At 32.5% G+C, this 23,233-nt stretch overlaps 2 protein-coding genes across 5 annotated transcripts in view; one reads left to right on the forward strand and one right to left on the reverse strand.

Annotated features, from left to right (window-relative positions):
• Positions 1–23,233, reverse strand: part of LOC140439614 (uncharacterized) — a 1,046,430-nt gene that overhangs the window by 417,805 nt on the left and 605,392 nt on the right. The window lies entirely within an intron of this gene.
• Positions 15,260–23,233, forward strand: part of hdly (hadley) — a 359,652-nt gene continuing 351,678 nt past the window's right edge. For both annotated transcript variants that reach the window (XM_072529637.1, XM_072529638.1), the window contains exon 1: positions 15,260–15,433. The gene's annotated coding sequence lies outside the window, so the exon portion shown is untranslated. The remainder of the gene's footprint in view (positions 15,434–23,233) is intronic.

Here is a 23,233-nt window from a genome sequence, read left to right on the forward strand (position 1 = left end):
TATTGATCTTTACCAATGTTTGTGGAATGGTACACCCAGAAAGTATCGTGATATTAACAAATGGAATAATGCATATGAAGCTATTGCAGATATAATGAATAGTTCCACAGAGCAAGTGAAAAAAAATTAATAATGATCTATACACACAAAATTTTTAAAAATCTTGCGTTAGTAATGTTGTAAGCAAAGATTCTTCAATGTCAAATATGTGACGTTCTTATAAATGTTGTTTCACTCAAATGCTTCCCTTTTTTTATTTTTTTATCTTCATTTTTCTCCTTTAAAATGTTTAATATCACTAACGCAATAGCAGCTTGGTTTGACAAGTGATAATATACATATTATCATACAGAAGCAAAAGCTAAGATTCATTCAATAAGACAGATCCTCAAGAAAACATTAGAATTTAACATTAAAACTCATTACATATTCGTTAACTTCAAGGCCGCATACGACAGTGTCAAGAGAACCGTACTATACCAATCAATGCGTATACCGGAAAAACTTATCCCATTAATGAGAATGACAATGTCTAACTTAAAAGTCAGCCTTAGGATACAGGGAGACAATTCTCGATCCTTTGAAATAAAGAATGGACTCAGACAAGGGGATGCCCTGGCTTGCTTTCTATTTGACAGTGCCTTGTTGTAAAAGGCAGACCGAGACACACGAATTGGAAACGGCGGTACTATTTACAATAGATCGACACAAATCTAAGCATACGCTGATGACATTTACATAATAGGGCATAGCAAGCTAGATGTTGAGCAATATTACCTAGAATTGAAAATGGCGGCGAAACAGATCGGTTTAGTCATCAATGAAAATAAAACCAAGCACAGTTTGGTTACTAAGAATCCTATCGCAAATACGGAACGGGAAACAGTCTTTGAAAATCATATTTTTGAACGTGTTGTCAGCTTCACATACCTTGGCTCCCTAGTGACTACTACCAATAAAACAAGCAAAGAAATTAAAAGACGAATAAACTTTACAAATAGGGCATACTATTGGCTCCAAAAACAATTCCACTCAAGAAATATCCAAAGAAAAACTAAAATTATCGTTTCTTTTGTTTTCTTTTTGAATACGCTTCAGTTTTAACAAATTCTGTAGGAATTCTTCCTTCTGGCATTCTAGGTACATGCCTTTGCTGGTTGACTATGTAATTGAATAATTTTACTGTTTGTGTTTTTTTTTTCGACATACATTTTTCTTTCAGTCCCATGCCTACTTTTAGGCGTGGCCTATCTCCATGATAATTTCGTTGAATTCGACCCTATTAATTGCTACATGGGACAATGGATCGTGTACTACTTGTACTATGACATATATTACTGTTTTATAAACTTCCAAATGTCCATATCTAACAAATTTTAGTTTGGTATATAGTTTAGTCGCTAATAATCTTTGGTTCTTATAACGTTTTTCTGTTAGATTATAAATTGTAACTAAAAAACAATCGACATGTAAAGCAAAATTTAGTTTGTTTTTTCAGAAAATATTAATTGATGATAAAAACTGATCTTTTTGATATGTTTCTACAAGAGCAAGATATTGCATAATTTTGTTTCTTTTAAAAGATTCAAAATCTAGTACAAATTTCACAAATTTTAGTATATTTCACAACAATATTTAGCCAACATAAATGCATATTAAAACCGTTAATTCCTTTAAAATTAATTAGATATTGTTTCACAACTCGTATATTTTTCTATTTCGTGAGTTTCATTATAATTTTTACTGAAATAAAATGCACTCTGCTTAACAATTATATTTTTAATTAGCTGACTGATTTATGAGTATAATTGTATATTACCACTATACAATACTAAATGAAATTTATCGATATAAAAAAATTTAGATTTCAACAAACCAAAACGTTTTAAGTTCTCATAAACGTCTTAAGACATAAAATTTTTTCTAACTCCACCAATACTAAATTTATAAAACACAGGTAATAACACAAATTAAGAATGCCAAAAAATATTGGAAATTAAAACATTAGCAAAAATATCATGCAGACCGCAAGGTGTTTTCTTAACGTCTACTCCTTTCCCGTTTTCTGTTCTTCCTCTCTGTTGTATGAGATTTTTTATTTATATCCAAGGTCTTCTAGTCATCTTCTGTAAATAGTTTTTTGACTCATGGACTATCGTTAAAATACTATAATTCAAAGTATCAAAATAACTCTCATATTTAGAATACACAAAGATCTTTGCAAATTTTTATGATTTGAGAAGTTATAATAAACACAGTTTGTTTCTTAATTACTATGCATTTATGGGATTAAGCCACAATTATTGGTTGTGATTGTGATAATAATCACATTCTCTAATAACTATTGTTTGAAGTTTCGTTTTCCACTCTAGAAACCGTTCCCAACAAAGGTTTTTATACAAAATCCAAAAAAAAGTAAGTATAACAAAAGTTTTTGTATAATAATAAAACACTAAAAATTTTATGTTTAAAACTTCCATAAAATTTATTATAATATATTATCACTGCAGCTGTTTCGGCAGAGTATATATTATAATAAATTATGTGGAAATTTTGAAAATAAAGTGTTATATTGTTATATAAAATGAATTTCCATCAAATAACGGTTGAATCCACCACAAAGTTTTTTTTATTGATTATGTCGAGTATTGGTTAATAATTGGTTATAACCATAACCAATAACAAAAACTTTGTTTATACATTTCTCAGAATTTTTATAAAAACCTTTTTTGAGAACAATATTCGGAGTGGAAATCCAAACGTCAAACATAAGATATTTAAAAATGTGATTATCATCAGAATCACAACCAATAATTGTGGCATCCTTACAACCATTAGCCAAAAATGCCTCATTCTTTGTCAAAAACTCTTTTTAGATCACAGGTCAGGTCACAAAATAGATTTCGAAAAAGCAAAAACCATCGCTTCTATCCGCTCCTTCAAATCGAGAATTATTCGTGCCTTATTCGTGAATTATTCAGCGAGCCTCCACCCCAGCCTATCCTGCTTAGACCGTTTCCGCGCATACCGTTCTCGCGCATATTGAGGGTGTAACAGCAGCTACACAATCTAAGACTGCTCCTTACTCGACACTGAGGAGTAGGCAGATTAAGACCTCAGTGCCGTTTGACGGTTCTCGTATTTCTGAAGAACAAGATAGTGATACGTAGAAGATACGTCACGAGTGAGGGAAGTAGGAACATTAAAAGCCCGAACTTGAACGGAACCATATCCCTCTTGATAATGCCTCCAAAATGGATAACAAAACGTTCAGTTTTAAATTCTCAACGAGGTTCTTCTCGAGAACTTAGTAATTTTCATATTCATAGTACTTCATACAATGTTAAAACTTTTATATCAGACCAGAAGATGAATGAACTGGAGAAAGAGCTAAAAAGAATAAAATGGGTAATTATCGGCCTCAGCAAAATAAGACGAAGAGGAAAAGCCCAAATTACCCTTGAATCAGGACACGTATTTCATTTTAAAGGAGAAGAAGACAATCCAAATGGTGGAGTAGGATTCATTAAACATAAAAAGCACACACCAAATAAAGTTGAACTTATCAGCATAAGTCCGAGGATTTTTTATGCTTCAAACTAAATGCAAGATATAACCTTAAGGTAACCCAGACAAATGCTCCAACGACTCCTCACTCAGATGAAGAAATTGAAGAATTTGAGGACGATGAGGACTTAGAGACAGCGTTACATGCCACACCAGCATATTACACAATAATTATAGGCGCCTTTAATGCAAAAATGGGGTTCAAACAAGATGATGCAGAAGCAGCATTGGGTAAGTATGGATACGGCAAAAGAAATGAACGAGACAAACATTGCTAAACTTCTTATACCCGGAACAATTTTCTATGATGTACTTTTTTTTCGATAAAAAGCCTCAGCGTAAATGCACACGTCATAGATGGCAGTGTTAAAAATGAAATAGATTATATCATAACAAACAGAAAAGAATGTTTCGTACAAGTCCTGAAAGCTACAAAAGGTGCCACTTATTTTTTTGACGATGAACGAAACACGATTTAACAAAATCGGTTTCTATCCTTTTGAGCTATTCGAAGAATATAAAAGTTTTAAACCACATTTTTAATTCTATGAATCGTTTTTGATATTCAGCTAGAATTTGTTTAGATTATGAGCTCAGCAGTGTGTAAATTATGTTTAGAAAGTATTTTATATGTTATATTCAAGAGCCTTATGTCTATATAATTATCACACTCGCATGATCGCATTTTTTCATTTTTTTGTGTAATCTACATACCGAACCGATATTTCATTTTTAGACAGTTTTTTCTTCTTCTTATACTCTTTGTTATAAACTTTGTGGATTTTGTCTTTTTAGTTGTTCCCCTCCATGCAGATTTGAGCATTATCGTCAATAGTGCACCTTGAAATGATCCATTCATCTCTTAATGCTTTTCTCTGTACTAGCTATTATATTTCCATGCTTGTCAATCTTGAAATTTAGGTCACCAATTAAAATTTTGTTGTCATTTGTAGTCTATGTATCATAATCAGATTCCAATTCATAAAGAAATTGATACTTTTGCTCATCCTTTTCTTTGGTTCTACCCAAAAAAATTCAAAAATATGTGTGAAATCGACAACGAACATTTATTTATTTAGTATCAAAAATTAAGTTTAGCTCAAATTTTATTGAGTTTTAATAAATTCTGATTAGTCTAAAAAAACTAAAAACTTTTTGTGTAATGTCTTCGACCTTGGATGTATAAGGATATAACATTTATTTTTGTACATGTCTTTTTGATGGAAGTATTTAATAAGATATTTATTTTTACTGCGATCGTTCAGATATTTCATTTTATTTGTACTTTTATTATAACAAAATGTTTTACATTAAAACAAGGAAGTTCATCAATTTACTTGTTAATCATGTAATCATATTCAAATAGAAAGTTAATCCAAATTTGGTCTAGTCTAATTTATTACCCTTAATCCGATAATCTAGCACGGCTTTACTTTGGATGCATTATCACATTGCATAACCACAAATTCGAAGTGGAGATAAAAAAGGATGGAATCCTCTCGAAATAGGATTAAGCGGGTTTTGGTGTGCGAATATGATGCTCTTGAAAGCCATTACTGCGATTGTTGAAACCAAACCACGGGAGATTCATGAACACACTTTGTTTAAATTGAAAACTTTATTGGTGTCTGGTATAGAGTGCCTGACAAAGAAGTTAGACTAAGAAAACACCTGTCAACCAAAAGTGACATTTTTATTGCATTTAGTCTGCCTACATGAAATAGAAAAATTTAAAAATATATACATGAATTTTTATTATTGTTTTCACATAAAATGAGCTTCTTTAAATAAAAAATTATATTTTGTTTTTGTATATCATTTTTATTTCGAATAAAAATTAACATAATTTTATAAACTAATATCTGTTTTGAGAGAAATTGATGTCTCCTTCCATTGGTATGATGAGTTTACAGTGAAAAGTCCTGCTTAGTCGTCCTCTAGGTCTGCTGGTGAATGTATTTTGGGTGTCATATCTTATGATGATTATAGTAATGGTTACAATGGGGAATTAGGTTTAAATAGTAGTCTGTAATATTTAACACTTTTCTTTCTTTGATGTTGTCCTTAACTTATATAATTCATGGAAGTGTGCGTATATTATTTGATTTTCTATGTATTATGCAGCATTATTTGGAGGGCTCAGAAGCCAAACAGTATGTTATTTTTCACTAAAAATTCAGTTACGTATTGAAGATTCCTTCTAACAGTTAAAATTTTCTACAGACAAAACGCCTGGGCAATACTTCACAGAAAAACCAACAGATAGCAATACTTCATGTAGCGTCAGAAATAAATTAAAATATGTTTGGAAGTCATTTAGTGTAAGTCATCTTGGCGAGTCACAGTGCGATTTGAATTTAATTTAACCCTTTTATCGGTTAAAATGATCGAAAATACAGTTCATTCACCATTAGACATAAAAGAAAATGATCTTTACTAAAGATGATCTAAGGGTACCTGTTAGTTATGTAATTCTTTGTAAAATACCATCAGATTTGGGAATAACAACGAAGATATACAGAAAGCAAAAGCCGATAAAAAAATTCATTTCAGAATGAAAATTTAGGTGATGAAAACATTTATGTGACTGTACTTTTTGTGATGCTACATTAGGGTCGATGTCCACTGCCAAGATTCCCGTGTCATCGGCAAAAGTAGCTAAGAAGGTTGGTTGGAACATCTGTTATAAATATCAGATACAGAAATGGGCCCAAAACGCTAACCTGAGGTACACCAAATTGTATGATGTGGTAATTTGAATAGCTGTCTTCAATTTTGACGTGGAAGTAAAGGTTAGTAAGATACGATTTAAGCATAAAGTATAGTTGGTCTGTTAGGTGTAATTTCAGTTTGTAAAGGAAATCTTTATGCCATAATCTATCAAATGCCTGTTCTATATCTAAAAATACTCCAGCGCGAAACTGTTTCTCTTCGAGAGTTATTTTAATTATATTTACTATTCTGTGGCATTGTTGGATGGTTGAGTATTCACGTCTACATCCAAATTGGTGTTGTGGTATAATTTCGTTTATGGGAACAACTTGCTCGATTTTATGTAATAGTAGCCTTTCTAATACTTTCAAAATTATTGGGAGTAGACTTACAGGGCGATATGAATTTGCTTGCGTTGCGGGCTCACCAGGTTTCGGAATCATAGTAACTTTAGCGAATTTCCATTGTATTGGAAAGTATCGAAGACAGTATGCTGTTATTTATTATTGTTAATAACACCACTGCTTTTCTCGGTAGCTTCTGAACTAATTCTCCTGTCATCAAATCATAGCCAGGAGCTTTCTTTCTTTTATTTGTTGTCAAGGAGTTGCCTCTGTCGGAGTAAATGTTATCAGAGGAAGAGATAAATGACATGGAGTTTCAAGATACATTCTTATATCATTTTCATCGTTATTAGTATCGGGTGCTACGAATACAGTTGCAAGATGCTCTGCGAATACTGTTGTTTTTTTCTGCGTTTTTGTTGGCCCAGGCCATATCTGTTTTTTTAAAGGTGAATTTGTTATTGTCGGTCGTTTAAATTTTTTGTAGATTTCCATATAGAGTGGTCTTCATGTGAGAGGTTTGGAACATAAAACTGGAAAAAGTTGTTTTTTTCTTCATGTAATGCTCTATTTAGTCTATGACTTATCCTGTTAAGGTACGTTTTATTTAGTGAATTTCTCGTTTGTTGCCTTATGCGTCGAGCTACCCTTTTTTTACAGCAAAATATACCAAATCTGGGATTTTGTTGGGGTCCGTAGGCCAGAATGTGGGTTCTCCCGTTGATAAGTATCTTAAGTTATTTTGTTGGATGATATTCATTAATGCATTCATTATTGAATTTGGATCCAAGAGTTTATATGAAATCATGATACTCTTCGCTTGAAATTTGATGTTTAGGTGGGTTGTTGACTGGTAGTACACTGAGAGAGGTGTTTCTTTTGATTTTATTGATTGCTGCTTGGATTTTTTCCGTAATATAATGTTGGACTGTATGGTGTTAAATTTTTGATTTAATAATAACATCAGAGCCTACATGTGCTCCTCCGTCTGGATGGTGTGTATATTACACAGTATAGTAAGGTATCTTAATAATCATTCTTTATGTGGCACGACTTTCAGATAATAACAGAATGTCTATATTATACATTTTTAAAGACAGTGATATTTATTATATAGTTTGAAATGTCATTCGCATTTCACGATGCAATTCGTAATGACTTGAAAGCTATTCTATTATTTTGTTAATGAATGTAGTTCAAAGAAGTTGGTTAAAATTTATTTTGGTTTAAGAGTTAAGAGAACATATTTTTGAATTCATTTAGGAAATTTGATAGTTTATCTGCTAAATCATTGTTGTTATTTTTGTTATCTGCATTTATGTTTCTAATGATGAACATGATGTTGGGTAGGTATATTTATATTGGGACTATTGAGAGGATTTTAAGTGGTCATGTGTTTTGATTTGTCATTGTATCTAACATTTTGTAGTTCACGATAAACAGAACATCCTCTATAATTAGGGTAATGGTCTCCGTTGTAGTGAGTTCAAGTTGCTGGCGTGTTTTTTAGTTTTTTGCAGTCCTTTATATTGTGTGATCCAGCGCATTTCACGCAATTATATGGTATTGCACAGTACGTTTTAACACTTATACGTTTTATTGTTTTAACATGAAATGTATACGTTGACATCGTGTACATTGTGGTATAATTCTTTTAATTCTCGGTGGTTCTATCCTTATTTTACAATGTGTATAAAATATAGTTCAAATATTTGTTCTTTGTTGTTCGTTTGAAGCTCGAGGTCCACAAAAATATTGGTAATGGTTCACGGCTCAATCTATGTCTGACATTTACAACGTTCCTTACCTCAAGACCCTTTTTCTGGATTTCCGCTTTTATTTCATCTATCGGAAAGGAGTGATGTAGATCTCGAATAAGCTCTGTATACTTTCTCTTCCTTAGGTTGGTAAGTATGGTGGACAATTATTCTCTATCGTACGTGATGTATTATTGATGTATGTATTATTAGTTGCCCCACCCAGTTATTATTGCCCCACCGCCGGCAAGAACATCTAGACATTTTAAAAATGTCTATAGGCCCCAGGTCGACTCAGCCTGAATAAAAATGAGTACCTTGGGTAAAACCAGGGGTAATAATAGACGGTTGAAGCGTAGCACTGGCCATGTTACCTTCCTTGTATACCGTAGGCCCTAGATATAGCAGACTACCCTGCTATACTCCCAAAGCCGTGACAGCGGTATAAAACGGGAGACTATTATATATGTATTATTAGTTTTCTGTAGGATTCAGGTGTCTTTGGTAAAATTTTTATTGTGTTGTTTGTTAAGGCTTTAGTAAAGTAAGTTTCTACTTCTACTACTTGAGCTAAATTATCTATCATTTTGCTATAGTTATTCACGCCATATATAAAAATTGGAGGTGGTTTTAAGATTAGTGGATTTTTATTCATATCATTTACGGAGTTTTCCTGTTGAACTGGCTGAAACCTATTTGATATTTGAAAGTGTAATTGGAGCTTCTTCTTTTATTGAATCTTGACGTTTAAGCCTTTTTCTTTTGATCTTATTGTTTACCATGAATGTTTATTATTTTGAGAGTCTTCATGTTCTTCATCTCACATTGAATCATATTTATTTTGTGTTTCTGGATTGTTTTTTAAAGTTAAGTTAGCTTAAGAGTTTCATGTATAGTGCGGAAAGTTGGTTTGTTGAACAACTATTGGCTGTACCTGATATTGTTAATAATTATCAAAAAGTATCATTTGGTTTGGTGACGCTTGAGTATTTATATAACTTACTTGTTAATACGGATGTATTAGGTTTGTAGGCTTGTTCAGCATTACAGTTGAAAACTGCAGTGTGGCGTATTAAAAATCATTTGATCATTGTCCGTTCTCTGTTGGAAACATTTTCACTTCACTTGGAGCTAACTTTTGTTTCACATTGACTGGATAAATAAAAATTTATTAATTTACCAATATTCAATTTAAAATTACCAAATTTCGATAATATTAATAATTAGCATAATTAAAATATCTTCAGAAAACCGCCAAAAATTAATATTTTTCCGGAAGAAATTCAAAATTCACATTAAGTTTGACAATTATTTTGACAATTACAACCATAGATCATATGACATAAAAAAAACTAATTAAATATTTTGCGTACAATATTTTTAGTTTTAATACAAAATTTACAATACAAAGATACATATTTTGTATGTATCTTTGTATTTAGATATATGATATCTATTTATAGGAATAATTTTCAATAATAATTTTCAAATAAATTGTAAAAATGAAATTAACCCTCCATACTCAACTAAGTAACTGGTAGGACGGTTTTTTTTATAAAACCGTCGAATTCACATATTCTTTCCTCTTCTTTAAGATATGTTTTTTATATCTCTACCACTTTTCTACCGTTATCGAACTACCAGAATATTCCATTTTCCGTTTTGCTAATTGACGATAGCTCTATTATTACCAACTTATACTGACATAGTATTTCTTTTTCCCAAAAGTCACTGAAATATTTATGCTTTTTTATAAATAGGGTAAGAGCACTAGTTATTGGCCTCTTAAGGAGAGCACGTCGATATATCTATGAAATGTTTTGTCACTGCGGCCTATTGTAACTATTTTTAACACCATGGAATTTTATTATTTATTTTATTAATTAATTTTATTAATTATTTCTACATATTGCAAAATTTGATACTTGATCTGTGTCGCCATAGAATCTTGCAAGTTACATGATATGTTCTAAGACACATTTGGCATCTAATGCCTTCTTTACACTCTGTAATATTTAGTACACATAGATAATACGCACCTTTAGTAACTTTTTGGTTTTTAAAATGTGATGGAATGTTTGATACCAAGTTTTTATTTTTAAAACGCGGAAGAACGTTTGATACCAAGTTTCGATTTTCAAAGTGTGAAGGAATATTTGATAATAAATTATCAGATGGTGTGGGCGAGAAATATTTGCGGAGATAATCTCGAATTCACTTCTGGTGTAGGTGAATGCTTGAAAATGTCAATATTATCTTGGTTATTTACAGAGCTTGATGATTTTATGTGAGAATGAGATTCTGGTATAGAAACTGTGACAAATTCAGGTAGTGGTGGCTCAAAAACCTCAATATTGTTACTTCTACTTTCCTGGTTTAGAGGAGAAAACACTTTCAATGCTTTTTTTATCTTTTTTTGATATTTTTCAATAGGAATGTGAACTTTTACACCTTTTTTTAATTTTGTTGAGGTCATTTCTATGGGTTGTCTACTTTTCTCTTCAGAATTCCTTACGAATTCGGCACAGCACTTAGTATATCATTTGGCAATCTTTTATGGGGATAAATTATCATAGGAGGTAAAATATTGCCTATTGCAGAAAATGTGAACATAACTGTTAAGATAACCTTTGGGTTATGTTCAATTTCATAGAAGTTTTTGGAACCCTTCATAGCCAAAACCTTTTTATTTTTGGGACATAGATAAAAACATGTCTCGTCACCATTGAAGATTCTTGTTGGGTCTTGAAGAACATCTGAAAGTCCTTTTTTATTTAGATAAGATTTTATGTTGTCAAACCATTTGGTAATATCCCTTTGGTTAATGTTTGAACTTGCTGATGTCACTCCCTCTGAAGTCCTTAGCGAAATGTTGGGATTGCGCTTTAGAAATGCTGATAGCCATGTTCTACCTGGTCTATTTTCAACAAATGGATTAACTCTAGGGTTACTCTCTAAAAATGATTTAACGGAGTCCTTAATGTCGTCAACATGAACAGGAAATCCTCTATTTTGACAATGAAAAATCCAGAGTTTCAGTTGTTCCTCTTCATCTTTCGAAAGAAATGGATCTGGTCCATGGGTTATCTTGTAATGAAATTTTTCACTTTTCCGGTAACTTATAGTGGCTCTGGGAATATTAAAAATTCTTGAGGCTTCTCGCTCACTCATACCATCGTTAATTAACTCTAACGCTTTTTTAACATCGTCTTCGGAATACTTTTTTTATAATTGTTTTCAGATTTAGATCGTTTTTGGCATATTTTCTAAAACAATTTATAATAATTAGTTATTGGCCACATATAAAACACTGGCTATTAACATATGTCAATCACTAGATTCTTACAAAATCTAATGTTTCAGTTATTGGCCATCTGGGCCAATAACTGATACATTGATAATTTCATGCATTAGTAGTTGGCCACCTTAAAATTTACGTTATTTGTATAAATAACGTTATATTCGTTATGCAGTTTAGAACAGGACATGCACTAGATTCTCACAAAAACATAAAATATAAAGTAGAAAGTAAATTGCAGTTTATAGTACTTACCGACCAACACAAGTTTCTATAGGTAAATAGCAAAATTTCGGTTGCAAACTAGCGGCACACAACAGTGTCTCATTCAACATCGAATACTGACTAAAATTTAATGGTTACCTTGAAACTAAATGTGTCATACTTTAGGAGACATGTTGCCAAACTTAAAAAAAGTAGTTAGAATTAACAAAATACCAATATTTTCCTAATTCTAATCAAAACATATTAGTAGGCCAATAACTAGCACATGGCCAACAACTGGTGCATTTACCCTAGCTGTAGGCAATTTTTTAGTCAAAAATAATTAGAAATAAGGAAGAATAAACCACCAATATTGCCAGCCTCTTTAACATCTAAAAGGCAGTAGTCAAAAGTAAAAAAAAATCTGCAGCTATTGATGATATCATTATAGAACTAATTAAATATTTAGATGCAAAACTAAAGACTGGCTACTGACATTCATTAATAACTGCCACGTTACTTGCCATCTCTATAACATATAGAGCAAAGTCAAGGTAATTGCTATTTTAAAACCAAAAACCCCAAAATAATCTCACAACTTTAAAAGCCATGAAAGACTGATTTAACTTCGCTTATCAACAGGCCGGTTTTCACAGGAGATACAGTACTACCACACAAATATTAAACCTAACACGGTGTATTGAAAATGGTTACAAAAATCTAAAAATTACGGCTTTGGTTTTATAGACCCCATTGCCACCTATTACAGTCAACCTAAGATTTCTAGTAATAAATGTATCACGGAAGACTATACACTCGCATTGGTCATTAGAAACCTTCTTGAGAAGCAGATATTCTTTGTTGAATTCCAAAATAGTAAAAGTAGGTAAAAAATATAAAAAAACGGACTACTACAAAATAGTCTACTGGCCTCAGTTTTCAATATTTATACCAACGACTAGCACGATACTATAAAATTCATCTACGCTGATGACAGAGTCGTAGTAGTTCAGGGTAAAATGTTTGAAGAGGTTGAAGTGGCTATCACAGCAGTTGTAAAGAGGGTCAAACAATATATCAGTAGAACCAACTTAAGCCAAATCCAACTAAATCTGAGTATACAAAACTACAGATTACCTGGAGAAGTTCTAATATTTCCATTAATCTGAGATTTACCATTTTTTCAATTAACTTGCCTGTAGAACATGTTAAATAGTTAAGTTAAATTAAGTTAAATAGTTGAAGAAGAATTACTTGGGCTGAGTAAAAAAGATGTCTTATAAATATAACTGGGATGTTCTCTGGGTCCGAAGAAGTGTTTTCCGATTCTGAGACCTGTAACCACTACGAAGACCTGGAACCTCTATCTATCTATATAAGGATTTTTACAGCTTTCGCCACCTTCCTTCTTTCAGCCAACATCTCCAGTCCTTTCTGTTCTACCATTCTTCATCTCTAAGGTATCGTCTTTTCATGGCATCGTCCACTTCATCCCTCCATGATCTTCGGGTCTACCTCTTTTCCTCCTTCCTATTGGGCTCCAATTCGAAATCTTTGCTATCCACCTTGTATGATCTGTTCTTCTCACATGTCCATACCAAATTAAACATTTTTCTTCATTGTAGTTAAGTATGTCTTGTTCTACTGCCATTCTTCGTTTTATCTCCTCATTTCTGATGCGATCCATTTTTGTCACTCTGCAGCTTCTTCTCATGAAATCCATTTCAGTTGCTGTGATTTTGGACCTGTTTCGTTTATTTATTACCCAATTCTCTGCTCCATAGGTCATTATACTGCGTACCAAGGTGTTATAAATTCTCTTCTTTGTATTTCTGGTAATCTGTCTATCCTACAGTACCCCGTTCATTTGTTTAATACATGTTCTTGTCTGTGCTAATCTGCTGGTTATCTCTTGATCGGTGGTTCCATTTTTTGAGAGTATGAATCGTAAATATTTGAATTTGTCAGTGCCGTTAATTTCCCTATCATCGTCCATTTCTAAGTTTCTCACTGGTTCTTGCTCTGTTGTTAAATATCTGGACTTTTCTAGATTTATTTCCAGTCCATTTTTTGTGTATTCCTTTTCTAATTTTCGGAGCATATAGCACAGATCTTCTTCATCTTGAGTCGTTACCACTTGGTCATCTGCAAAGCTTAACGTGTACAAGAAGTTGTCCAGGATTGGTATTCCCATCCCTTCACATTTCCTTTTTCATGGATTTAATATTTGTTCGAAGAATATCTTGAACAATGTCGGAGATGTAGAGCATCCCTGCAGTAAACCTTTTGTGGTCTTAAATTCGTTGGAGTATTTATTGCCGGTTTTAACTCTTACCTTGTTGTTGTTGTAAAGGTGTCTTACGGCTTCTATTAACCTCTGAGTTATTCCGATTTCCTTCATCGTGTTCCATAGTTATTTTCTGGGGACCGTGTCACATGCCTTTTTTAAATCTATGAATTCTATGTGTACTGGTCTATTTTTTGCCATTTTTTTTCAATTAATTGTTGGAGCGTATATATGTGGTCTATGCAAGATCTTTCTGCCGTGAACCCCGCCTGATCTTCTCCGATTTTATTTGAAATAGATTTTTCCAGTTTTTCTTTCAGTATTTTTCCATAGACCTGGAACCAAAACATAAAAAACGAAAAGTCTTCATTCAACCCATACCTGCCGAAGTTAAATGACTTGATAACGCTGAACATTTAGTAGACTAAGTTTATAAACAAAATAGATGCAGAAAGGTCATTTGTAAAAATACTGCAACCGCATTTTGTATAAAATATAAGATATTTTTATGTGGTACACGGAACCGAAATCGTTTTTATAGTTTTCTACCAAAGACTGGGTTTCAATACATCGTTCTCTCTATATAAACAATTAATAATTCTATAAACAATTAATTAAAAATTAATATAAACAATAAACAATTAATAAATCTAAGATTGCTAAAATATGAATATTTAATTATTGTGGTCTTTCTTTTTTACGTTTGAATTTATTTTGGTAACAGGTACACCCAATGTCATATATATACGACATTGAGAAAATTCAGATTTTCGATTGCATATGTTTTTTTATCATTTTTTTGCTGTAAGTGGCAGTCATATAAAAGGACATAAATTCAAAATTGTTTAAAAATATTTAAAAAAAAATACCCTCCCAGGAGGCTATATCGGAATTTATTTTTATTTATAAATTAATACATCCTCGTAAATTATTATTTAAGCGAAAATCATCTTCATTTATTTCCTTGTAAATATATAAATGTTTAATGCAAAACACTACCATTAATGTTTTTACGAATCGAAAACCTTGTCTTCGGTACAGTTGCCCGGACCCAAGGCAACTCGATGGCCCCCACTGGACAACACTTTCATCTCCATCTCACAATCAAGTAAAGAAAAGCCTAAGATTGTGGCTGGCTAACCACGATGTGGTTTTGCAAATAAACAGTGTGATATTTGGTGCGTCTATCGCGATTTTTTTTTCGGCGGCCGTCTGTCGTACGTTGTGGTTGGTGTGATTGATGGTTTTGTGCAAACTAGTAAAGGTGAGTCATGTTAAGAAAAGTGGGTTAAGATATGAATTAGTTAAAATTAGATTCCGTGAAATCTTGTTTATAAACATAGTAGTATTGTAGTTTTGAGAATTAAATAAACGCGAAACTACAATTTAAATATATTAAATTTAAATATTATATAAAAACTAGTATTGTATTACTTTTTTGTTCATTCTTATTTTATTATCTAATATGAGAAGTCCCATTTTATTGTTAATAGAGTTTATTATTGATATAATATACATAAACTATTATTTGAAGTATGATTCCAATTTTGAATTTATTTTATGGAAAAATTCTAAAAACATCTCGAATATATCTATCTATCCATCTATAGCCCTGTTCAATTTAAATTATGAATACAGACCTCCCCTATTCGTCTTCAATATTCAGATTTGGTAAATCTATTTATTTGAATACTTATACAGTAGAGGATCATTTCTATTTATTCATGGGTAATGAAACCAAATATATAACTTTTTATCAGGTTGACTTATCAGTCATCATCATGGCTGCAAAAAACTATATTTAGGAATAATATTGTATTTATTTTACATAGTGTAATAGTTATACGAGGATTGTCTTTTTAGGTTTGAACGTAGTCATAAACACAAGAAATATATAAACTTAAAGTACTTTATTGCTTCTCAAAATATGTCCCACTAAGACCGATACACTTTTGCATAGGTTAAAACCAATTCGTTAAACAGATATTCGAGTCCTCAGTTGAAATCTGCAAAATCGCTGTTTTAAAGGCATCAATGGCTTCTTCTGGCGACTGGAATCGCTGCCCATGCATTGAATTCTTGATCTTTGGGAACGTGAAGAAGGCATTGAAACTAAGGTCGGGGCTATATGGTGGATGATTTAAAAATTCTATGTTTTAAAGCTCAAAAAACTCTATTGTCTTTAGGGCAGTGTGAGCACTTACATTGTAATGATGTAGGATGATTCGCCGCTGTGTGTTGCTTTGTTGGAGTTTCGATAACTTCTGGTAAACAAACGGTTATATACCAATCAGAAGTAACGGGTCTTCGATCTTCTAAAGAAATTGTTGCCGTATTACCAGATTTTGACACAACAGTTGCAACCATTGTCTTTGACACACTTCGAGAACGCATGATTTTGTTGATTTTTCCCTATCGTGAAACACCCACACAGCAGATTGGCGTTTATTTTCCGGTTTGTAGGAGTAACTCGAAGATTCATCGGCATTAACAACACCAAAACCGTTTTCTGAGCTTCCTTTGTTAAACCGAATATTTTTGGACACCTATTACCGCGGACCGCTTTTTGCTCTCCTGTGAGCAAATGAGGGATCCAACTGGAAGCCAACTTCGTAATACCCAGTGCTTCGTGTAGAATCTTTTGGATCGAGGTCTTTGAAATGTCCAAAGATCCCTCTATATCCCGGTATGTTACACGGCGGTCATCTTTAATTAGCTAACGAACTTCATCAATGTTTTGCTGTGTGACTGCTATTTTGGGTGCACCTGGCCTGGATTGGTCGCTTAGACAAGTCGATTGTTATTTGTAGTTCCGCATATATTGTAATAAAAACTTTTTATACAGATTATGTCGTGTAAGTGGTCAATACCAACTTTCTTATTTCAAATACAACACCCTGTATATTATTTAATTTTTAGATTTCCCAGAATTGCCTAAATATCTGTATCTGTAGACTAGGGAGAGCGAGTTAAGTTTAAATAGCATTAAAATGCTCTCGTAGAGCATTTTCCGTGCTCCCAACAATATTGATATTATCAGCAGAGGCAAGGATTTCCACTGATTTATTATACATTGAATCACTAGTTGTGATTTGTGACATACGTATTACTTTTTCCAGAGCCAGATTAAACAGTATACAGGAGAGAGTGGTGCAGCCCATTATTTCTTTTAAAAGGTTCAGACAGTTTCCCCTGAATTCGTACTCTACATTCAACTTTTACAAGAGTTAGATTTGTTAAATTTACCAACTGATTTGTTAGTCCTAGCTCTTTTATTGCTTTGAACATTTCTCTTCTATTCACAGAGTCGTAGGCTGCTTTGTAGTCTATAAATATATGATGAGTATCAATGCCATATTCCAGTGTTTTTTTTTTTCAAAATCTATGATGAACTGTAGATTTATCACCTCTGAAACCAGCCTGGTATTTTCTTATTATTCGTTCCGCATATGGTGCCTTACGGTGACACAGTACTGTGGAAAATATTTTATGCGCTGCATTTAGAAGCGTAATTCCTCTGTGGCTAGAGCATTCAAAGATATCTCCTTTTTTGTGTATGGTGCAAAGTATTCCAATATTCCAGTCATTGGAGAGGGATTTCTCTGTCCATATTTCTTTTATAAGCTTGCTATAATGGCATAATGGTATCATGGTCACCTTCTTTATATAGTTCATCTTGGAGATTATCTATTCCGTGTCATTTGTTTCTGCTAGTTTTTTAACTGCATCTTCAATTTCAAGAATCGTTGGTGGCTTCTCTTCACTTTCGTCTGCTCCCCTTACCTAATCTCTTTCGTCTTCCAGGTTTTTTCTTTTTCCTCCATATTAAGTGCCTAGTTAAAGTATTCCAACCATCTACCCAATACATCTTTCCTTGTTGTTAATAGGTCGCCATTCTGACTTCTGCATTGTCTTGTGGTTGCCTTGAATTCGTTTCTGTTGATGTTAACTTTCTTATAGAATGCTCTGAATTCTTTCTTTCTGTTAAGGTTTCTATATATTTAAGTTCCGTATTTAGGCGGTTTCATTTTTTTCTTTTGTGTATTTCTTTTTTTTGTCTGATAATTCTCTACAGTTGTTCTAGTTCGTCAGATAAGCATCTTTCTCTAGGCTTAATTTTTTTCTCTTGTTGCATTCTTGCGTTTATCGTCAAACCAATGATTTTTACGTGCACAAATTTCTGTTATATTTCATCTTTCGCTGCTGCTTAATGTCTTCCTTCATTCTGGTCGAGTAGGAGTATATATCTGTCTGACCTTCTTCATTTACATTTTGATTACTTAGCCTGTTGGTGATGTTTTCCGAGTATCGTTCTGCAATTACCGCATCTGTCAGCTTTGCATGTTCCATTTTTTTGTATCCATTTTATTTTTTACTGGTTTGAAATTCTAGCCCACAATGTTGAGATCACTAGGGAATGATCTGAGTCTATGTTTGAGCCTTTACAACTTCTGCAGTTGATTACGTGTGTTCCGTGTCCTAAATATATTAAGAAGTGTTTAATATGACTCTTGATCTTCCATCAGGAGAGGTCCAGGTACCTTGTGTATGTTCTTGGGCCATAAATATCATCCAAATATTAATAATATTAAATGATCTATTTAAATTTTTATGACACTTCTCGTTTAAAATAATTTCAGATAAATATAATTATTATTTTTTAACATCTCATTGAGTTCATATAATAATTAAATTTACTATTAAATAATTTTTTTTATAGCCGTTTTTCTATCCGAATTGTCGAATAAAGGCCTCTCCCATTTCTCGCCATTCATCCCTGTTGTGTGCTAGGCGTTTCCACATTGGTCCTGCGACTCTTTTGATATCGTCGCTCCAGCGCATTTGAGGTCTTCCTCTTGGTCTCTTCGCATCGTACGGTCGCCAGTTTCCGACTTCTTTGTTCCATCTACCATCTTCGAGAAGTTCGTTGTGTCCAGGCCATTTCCATTTTAATTTAGCTGCTTGTTTCGCGGCGTCCGTTATTTTTGTTTTGTTCCGGATTGCTTCGTTCGTTTGCCGATCTATTATTAATTATAAGTAATATTATAGAAGAAATATTAAATAATATTTATTTATATTTTATTATTAATTTAATATTTCGTTTGAATCTGACATGTCTCTAGGAAGTAAACAACGTATGCTTTGTTAATACGTTAGCCAGTGGCGTTATGAGCAAATATAATTTATTGAAATATTTTAATATAATATAATTTGTTTAAAATACAAATAAGAAAGCTACTTTATTTAATTTTAAAAATATTATTTAAATTTTAAAAATACAGAAAACAGTATGAAGCCTCGCGCTAGTCTACTATACCGTCTACTGTATAATTTTTTAAAATATTTTACATTTAAAAAAGATCTTTTTGATCTTTATTTGATATATATATTTTATTTGGCATTCATATAATTACCTTATCTTCATTAGTTTCTGACTAATATTGCAAAAAACAGAGATCTCTTAGATGAACAAATCGAATAAAGTGTAAATAATATAACAGAAGGAATATTCACATCCCGTCAAACCTGCCACTCAGTAACAAGTGTTTCGCTATTTTTAGCTCTTCAGCTAAGAGTTGGTTAAGTCGGAATGAAGAATATTTTTCCTTCGAATAAACTTTAATCAGAGTAATGTATTGATCTGAAAGTTTGAGAATTTGTTAAGTACAACAAGACACAACTCTCTACGTAAAATCTAAGATTCAGGTTGATTTTTGCAAGACTTGGAGATATATTAACGAGTATGCATTATTTTAAAAATTTCGGAGCAAACAATTAATTTTTATAATTTATACAGGGTGTCCAGAAACTTTCTTGACAAACGAAGACCGGAGATTCCGCAGATAATTTCAAGACACTTTATCTGAATTCACCTAATCCGAAAATGCTTCCTAAGAGAGCTAGAACTCTTTGAAGATGGCTGCTTGCAATTAGTTTATTTTAAATACCTTCAGAACTCTTCTATTTAGAAAAACAAAAACTGGTACGATTATTTATCCACCAGAGTTGAATCCATTCCGTTCATTGCTAATTTCTAGTATCGGTCATAGGCATTTGTTTTGGGTAGGTCAATGGTTATTTTAACGCATAACTTTTTTATTTTTACCTATTAAGCATTTCTGATACTAGATTATTAGTTTTTTAGGTATTTTAGTACTAAAACGTATTCCTATTTTAAGTCGGTAGGATACACCGTTTTCGAGAAAAATCGATTTGAAAATTTTTCGCTTTTTCACCATGAAAGTTAAATTAATATTTTTTGCATTAGTTGGCTTTAAAATGTCAAGATAAGTATAACCTGAATTTTTCATTGTCAAATTAGTTGTTCAAACACAACAATTTCAATTCATCAAAATTGGTTTTTACTAATGAGAAATATGCTGATATGCATTTAGTTTATTGCAAAATGAGGAGTAACGCTCGAGCAGTAACGTAGATACGCTAAAAAATTTCCCGATTAAGAGAAACAAGTTCAGTGTTCCAAAACAATTATGAAACAGGGCGACATAATGATGTAACAGAAGCACATGAAGATGTTATTTTAATGAAAGTTAAGAAAAATTTAGGATGGATGGATCTGGTCGCAAGCAATGAAGAAGAACCGGAAATAAATAGAAGGCTTGTGCTGGCAAATAAAGCCTATTTCGCGATGGGCCACATATTCAAATCGCGAGACGTACACCGGAAAACAAAACTCCGGGTCTATAAAACAATAATCAGGCCCATAGTAAGTTATGGTTGCGAAACATGGGTGGTGACACAGAAATCTGCCAATGCATTAGATGTGTTTGAAAGAAAAATATTACGTAGGATCCTGGGCTCAATAAGTGAAAACAACAACTGGCGAATTAGGTACAATAGAGAAATATACGAGCAATATAGCGAACCAACTCTAGCACAACATACTAAACTGCAGAGATTACGATGGGCAGGGCACGTGGTCCGCATGCATGAGAATAGAATCCACAGAAAATTATTAAATGCAAGAATGCAGGGAAAAAGACCTGTTGGAAGACCTAAAAAGAGATGGGAAGATGAAGTCGATGAGGATGCCAGGAACTGCCTGGGAACGCGTTCATGGAAAAGAACAGCGGTAAATAGAGATGGTTGGAGAAGCCTGTTGAAGGAGGCCAAGACCCGATTTGGGCTGTAGCACCATTGGATGGATGGATGGAAGAAAAATTTAGAAATTAGCGTTAGAAGACTATCTGCCACGTATCCCACAATTTCAAAATCTTTCGCAGGAAACATCTTACAACGAAAATTTATATACTTTTTTACTTAATAAAGAAACAAGCACTGCTAAAAGGAGATCTTTCTGCTCGTGAAGAAGTCGCTGTATGATTACAAAATCAGAAAATCAAAATAAAGATTTTTTCAGATACTTTTTTTGCGACGAAGCTACATTTACAAAAAAATGGAATTTTTAATGTACATAATGTACATTATTATTCGTACGTTGGTAACAACACCCACGTTGTTTAAGAATTTACTCCTCAGCATAGGTTTAGCATAAACGTCTGGATAGGAGTAGTTGACGATTATCTACTTGGACCCGTGGAATTGCCTGCTAGTTTAAATGGTGCTGATTATTTACATTTCTTGCAAAATATTCACCTGATTTGTTAAATGATGTGCCTTTAAATATTCGGCAAAACTTATGGTCTTCACATGACGGCTGTCCGGCCAACTTTAGCAGGAATATACGAGAATTTCTTGATAATAATTACGAAAGCCACTGAATTGGAAGGGGCGGTCCAGTTACTTGGCCAGCACGGTCGCCGGATTTGAATCCTTGCGATTATTGTTTTTGAGTATATATAAAAGGGACTAACGATCATCACATTGAGCATCTTTTGTTACTATCTACCTTCTATACTTGTTCTTTTGTGTTACTCGTAGTTTCGTTCCATCGAAATAATACTTTGTTTTCAAAAACCTTTAAATAAAATTTTGTTTCAAATTGATTTTTTGCTTCTTTTCCCAACCTTTTTTTCGAATTGTGTGCAGCATTTATTGAAGCAAAAGGTAATACATATATAAAATTAATTAAGATACCTATTAATTTAACCTTCATGACGAAAACATCGAAAAATTTTTAAATCGATTTTTATAGAAAACGATGTATCCTACAGACTTAAAGTAAAAGTATCTTTTAGTACTAGAATATCTGAAAATTTAATAATCTAGTATCACAAATGCTTAAAAGTTAAAGACAAATAAGTTATGCGTTAAAATAACCGTTGACCTACCCAAAACGGACAAAATGGAATCGATTCAACTCTGAAGGGGTAATAATCGTACGAAGTTTTCGTTTTTGTAAAAGGTTTTCGTTTGTCAGGAGAGTTTCTAGACACCCTGTAGAACACACTTTCTTTAAACTTTTTTAATGTTTTAAAAGACAAAATTTTGTAGTTTTATTTCAAATACCTTCTTCAATGGTAAATAAAAACATTGAATTATCCACAGGAAACATATAAATTTTCTTTCTATAGATATGTATTAATTAAAAAACTTGATGGATGCTGTATTATTCAAACGAAATCAACAAGACAACCCAAAAAAACTTATTGATCTATAATACTCTAGATGTCTGGTAGGAAGGGACAAATATGTGATACAAAGGGTACTTTTCACTTGCTCTGGGAATTATGTCACTCTCGATACTCCTGCTGTGCTTCTGGTCCTTATTCTTAAACGTCAGAATCACTTAGAAACCAGAAAAAATTTGCATGGTTACGTTTATGTATCTGGTTTTTTACGCAATAAATAAGAATTAAGTAATTTTTAAGATTCACTATCAAGGTCATAGTAACGCTTTAACGACAAAACACAATAAAATTTAATTAAATGGATAATAATATTACAATAACAACTCTATTTGAAACATTATTGTCTTAGGGGAAACGGGATCGCGATGATAAAATTGTGATTGAAAGTCGTAAATACTAGTGTCATAATAATATCCCGTTAGCTACGCGATGTAACATATAAAAATAAACTACAAAGGCAAATAAATGTAAGCATGTAGAATATAAGTGATGAGTAATTTACTTAAATTTTC

The sequence above is a fragment of the Diabrotica undecimpunctata genome, chromosome 4 (genome assembly GCF_040954645.1).
Source record: "Diabrotica undecimpunctata isolate CICGRU chromosome 4, icDiaUnde3, whole genome shotgun sequence".
Classification (NCBI taxonomy): domain Eukaryota; kingdom Metazoa; phylum Arthropoda; class Insecta; order Coleoptera; family Chrysomelidae; genus Diabrotica; species Diabrotica undecimpunctata.